General features: G+C 28.0%; 1 long non-coding RNA gene across 1 annotated transcript in view; it reads left to right on the plus strand.

Moving 5' to 3' along the window:
• The window catches only part of LOC111621820, a 26933-nt gene extending 23160 nt beyond the window's left edge, over positions 1-3773 (plus strand). Inside the window, exon 5 of the long non-coding RNA XR_002756133.1 lies at positions 3614-3773. This is a non-coding gene — a long non-coding RNA (uncharacterized LOC111621820). The remainder of the gene's footprint in view (positions 1-3613) is intronic.
• Positions 3774-5677: the final 1904 nt, after the last annotated feature.

Genomic DNA, 5677 nt, shown 5'->3' on the forward strand with positions numbered 1-5677 from the left:
ATTCAAAATTTTAAGCCTTTTATAATTTTCAGATAGGCACGGCAAGACTACACAAGAACAAATTCACCTTTGCATAAGTTGAATTATTTGTGTAGCAAAATGAACGAGTTGAGAGTGTTACGCAGTAAAACCTTTTCGCTTATTATAATTGTAATTGATCGTTGAACGGATTCATATCACTTCATACCTTCAAATAGATCATGCTGTTATACTAAAAGTTCAAAACTAGTTTTCTATGTACTCGACATCCGTTGCTGATATTGAAAATATTGCAAAATACAAATCATTATAAAGTGAAAAATAATTTAAAATTTTTTCTTGCAGAACAAATAAATGTTATAATTACAAAATACTGGTTTTATTTTGTTAAAAATAAAAGTACTATAAATGAAAAGAAGTACGATGTACTAACAATCCTTTTGAACGCCTTTAGAGAAGAAACATCTAAAAAAATAAGATTCGAACTTGTAACAGAGTACCCTTTAACAACTGCATAGCCAAATGGATAAACATATTACCATATAATACGGTACTGTACATAAATAAGAAAGAAAATTTCAATCTCATTTTTTCTTGCGAATGCATGAGAATTGCATTGTATGGCTTCACCACAATTACTGGAATGATAATACTGCTAGATTTTAATTAATCCTCTAGAATAGTGTTTTTCAACCTGTGGGTCGCAACCCCCAGGGGGGTCGCAAAGCCTTACATGGGGGGTCGCGGGTAAAAGAAAAAGACAAGTGTTTGTAGGTCCTACACTACAATAAATAAAACTACAATTTCATTGAGAAGGCTTTGCGTTTTTATTTTAAAGTACAATTGGTTTTTTGATTGATATTTAGGTCTCAACAGAAAAAAAATTAAATACGTAGTTTTCAAAATCACTGATATAGTTTTAATATGGCCCTGGGAGGTCAGCAGAATTTTTTTAACTTGTAAAGGGGTCACGTATTCAAGAAGGTTGAAAAACACTGCTCTAGAATTTTTATGAGAACCAATCAGTCATATTTTAGTATTATTTCTAGAAAGAATTAGAAAAATCTTCAAGAAATGACATGTATATATGTCATTTATGCATATATATGCATAAATTTTTATGTTCTTTTTAAAATTAAATGCATAAAAAAGTATTAAAATATTCATTAAATGGTAAAAGAAAAGTTTGAACTAAAAAACATATGTACAGTAGAATGTCAATTATCCGAATCAATTGGGGACTGGGGTTGTTCGGAAGATCGATGTTTCGGATAACCGATTACGTACGAAAAAATATATTAATTTATCCCATCTTGACATTTTTATCCCTTGCGTGTCGCTTCGCGTTGAATTTTCGTCGATGTTAAGCCTAACGAAGACTATTGTATCGTTAAAAAATTTTTTTTTTATTTTGTACAAACAAAATAAATATATTGAAAAATATGAAAACAATAAAAAATTATACTTCAGAAGTTAATTTAGTATCAAAAACGTAAAATATTTGAGTAACCCAAGATATAGCCAAAGATTGCAGCGCCACATCACTGGCGAAAATTTAAATTAGCCGACTGGAATTCTTTCGGATGATTGACTTTCGGATACTTGACGCTCTACTGTATTTATGCTCTGATAATTACCTATTATAATATGATGCATAAGGTGCATTATTTGCATGTTGATCAAATGAATATACTTTTAGTTTGTATGTTAGAAAGAATAAAGCTATTAATAGTCAAAAACTAAGTGTAATTTTCAGAAATGTTAAAGTTAAGAAGTGGCATTAGAAGTAGCTATTTTGTTAATTAGATTCTATTATATTTATTTTTGTAATGTAGAAAGTGATAACCTGTTTTCTTTTATATATAATTATTGCTTATTTTATATTCTTACAGATTGCCAACAAAACTCCTAGGAGATCTTTTAAAGAAAGATCAAGAAGCATTATTAAGAACAGTACAACTTATTTTAATAAGATTGCAAAGGGCTATTTTTATTGCACTGTATCAGCATCTTGGAATTACTATAAAACTTACTGTTGTTGTAAGTTAAATAAATGGCCATTGGTATTAATATCTGTCTTTTATTATCTATTTTTCCATATTGGTGACTTGTTTGCCAAGTTTTAAAACAGACTTGTAATGCAAAAAGCCATTACAAGTTTATTGATCTGTTTTATGAAGGAGAAAAAGCATATTAATATTTCATTATTTTAAATCAAAGAAAAAATTAAAAAAAGCTTATAAATTAAAAATGTACACTATAAATTAATCTATAAATTTAATTCTTAATCAAATCTATCATGTCAATGCATCATTGCATTAACTGATAAAAACCTATATACAGATGTAGATTTTTATCAGTTAATATTGTGTCATGTTAAAATATATTATAGAGAAAATTATGTAACAACTATAGTAGATTTTCATTTTTAACTAATAATATATTATATTAGAAATTAATGCATTTTTTTAAAAAAATAGGATTTAATTTTGAAGATAGTTAATGAAGGAGAATATATTGCTAGCCATCTTAGTATACTTGCTGTACTAACTGTAAGTTTTTTTTTCAATAAATTAAAATTTAAGAATTACATTAAATAAATTATATGGGGTTATCCATTAATGATGTCACACTAAAATTCCACACTTTTAAGCCGCTCTCTCTCATATGTCATTCAGTATCACATTACTCCTGTATCACAAATTATGTTACATTGGTTATCACCCCAATAAAGCTTTTGCATTATCTATATATATAAAAATGAATGTATGTCTGTCTGTCTGTCCTTCATGCATTACTACACCATTTATCCGATTGCCATGAAACTTTGGGAAGTTGTTTAATATACTCCTGCGAAGGTTTCTGGCATAGTATGATTGCCATGAAACTTTGGGAAGTTTTTAATACACTCCCGTGAAGGTTTCTGGCATATATAATATTATAAACCTTGTTTATTATCTAGTTCTTATAAACATGATCTGCTGTTATTTACATCACAATAGTATTTTTATAAATAAATAAATGTTTGTTTAAGTAATTCAAAAACATTTTGTTTTTTAAATTATTGAAATTTCAGCAATTTTACATATAAAAAGTAGAATTTGTCTAATAAAAAGTTACATTATGTGGTTATTTTAAGAATATAACTAGTTTGAAGTGTTAAGAGAAACAATCTAATGTCAAAATCTTTATTACAAAATTCAAATTTTGTTTGTTTATTAATAGTTTTATAGTCATTATAAACTAATATAATATTTATTAATTAAATGATTACAAAATGAATATAGTTATATCAGTTTTGATATTATACTTTAAATAAATTTAAATTTATTAAGTATACCAGNAATAAGAAAATAATATGTATTGCTTTATTACTTTTAATGGAAAATTTCTGTTCTACAATATACTGTATTTGATGACAAAAATATCTTCAAAATATGAAAACACAATGCAAGATTACCTATATGAGAGCTCAGTTTTTGGATTAGGTTTTCTCTTCTAATTTTACTGTTTTTTGTTTATCAAAACAATTATTGATTCTTCAGTACTTCATCCATTAATAAATAAATTAATTAGTTTTGGGTTTTTTGAGTTTCTGTAATTCCAAGTTTTTATTTTATTCTTCAACAATTAGATTGCTAAAGAAACAAGATCAATTATCTGCAGCAAAAAAATATGAAGATGCTTCACTTTTGGTATTTGATGAAAGCATTCCAGATTTAGACGTTTCACTTTCTTCAGAAGAAGTTTCACTTCCTCCAGAGATTCTATATATGTTAAATAGTATCAGGTAAAAATTTTATGATGTTTTGTTAATCTTTAATTTTAAAATTAACTAAATAGACTATGAATCAATGATTTTAAATTCTGAAAATTGTGATTTTTGTGAGAGTTTCAAGCTGGCCTAATTGACACCAGGGTGGTGTTCTGTATGGCTTTTAGAGCCTCCTTCCATGAAATGTAAGTGATTATACTCAGAAATTTCTGACACCAAGTAGATTAACTTACTACTCAAGTTTTTGTGAATAGCAACAATGTGGCTAGTTCTTGATACATAGATCTTTGAAATTAGATGATGTATATTGCATCATATAGCACTCAGGCAGAAAGGTAGACGAAGCACACAATTGTAAATCCAATAATAGATAGGAAGGCACACAAACAGTGTTCTATGTTCTTGTTACAATCATTCATTTTATTCTCATGACAATTATGTATTATTCTGATCTGTAAAATTATTTATAAGACTATCCTACCATCGGTATACAATTAAAATATAGGGAAGAGTTGACGCTAAAACGGGAGAAGTTCTTGGAGAATCATCTTGCATAATCACCATCTTCTCCTAGCCATTAGGTCAATTCGAATCCAGTCTGTTGACTTCGTGACATTCCCGTCAAAATGTCCAGTTGTTGCTGATTGCTTTCATCTGCTTCTCCAATAGCACCAAAAAAGAAAGAGCACTTCTCTCAACCTTTAGTCCTTATATACCTGTCTTGTTCCCCACTGGATTTATTTCCCCTCCAGGCCTAATGGGCAATGAAACTTTCTGGAAACTTACAAACAAAGGCTTTGTAACCGACAATGAATATTATACATATAAAAATGATGAGTAATTGTCACAATAAGATGTTACTATCAACTCTCAGAAAGTATAAATTGACACTCTCAAGTCAGAAAGTTAACATATTCTAGCTTCTGATGAGGTCATCATTGGGTTGTTTTCCTTTAACTTGCTCAATTCTCACATTTTGATGTGTGTACAGTATATTAATGATATTAATATTAGTATAAATATTTTGATAACAGGAGTAATTTAGATAATGCACATACTATATATATTGTCTAGATATATAAATTTTCTGCTTTAGTAATTGATGTCATAATAAATTTTTCAGTTTTTTCAAATAGAAAAGTTAGAATTTAACCTTACAGAGTTCACAGTGTGAAAACTATGGAGTTAGGTTGCTATATATCTGTTAGATACAATAATAAAAAAATTGTTTTAAAATATGTATTGGTTGCCAAAAGTTTAAATTTAAAAAGATTTATTGTATTTCTAATCAAAACAATAAAATTCTTTCAAAGCATGAGAAGAAATTAGTTTTTAAATTATTTCCAACTATGTATTAATCTTAATGAATACCTACTTTTTGAGAAATAATTTTAAATATAAAAGAATTTACCCCAGACAAAGGAACTTTCCTGAAAGTCTAATACAAGTTTTGCTGCTGGAACTGTTAGAACAGTTAAGCTAGATGGTTCCATTGGAACAGTTAAGCTAGATAGTTCCATTGGAACAGTTAAGCTAGATAGTTCCATTGGAACAGTTGGACTAGATGTTCCTCAGAATCATTATGTAACATCAAAATTGCTTAATCTGTTGGACTAGACATTCCCTTATCAGCTTTATATAAGATATGAAATGTTTGTCTTTTCCTATTCTTTGTTTTTTGGTTTATCTTCTCCAAATTATTCTTGTTTAACTCGGAATCTGAGGAAAATATAGACTATCGTGAAATCTGGACACCTCTGGACACGTGAAATCTGTTCCTTTCTCTGATTTCATAATAGTGTATATTTTTCTCAGATACATTATTTTTTTCCACAGGTAAAATATATAGGAAATTCTATCTTTTATGACACTTTTCAAAACTATTCCATTCCTTCTATCTTCAGGAGGTAAGTTTTGTTTTAT

This window comes from Centruroides sculpturatus, unplaced genomic scaffold (genome assembly GCF_000671375.1).
Source record: "Centruroides sculpturatus isolate CEXI.00-Female unplaced genomic scaffold, Cexi_2.0 scaffold169, whole genome shotgun sequence".
Classification (NCBI taxonomy): domain Eukaryota; kingdom Metazoa; phylum Arthropoda; class Arachnida; order Scorpiones; family Buthidae; genus Centruroides; species Centruroides sculpturatus.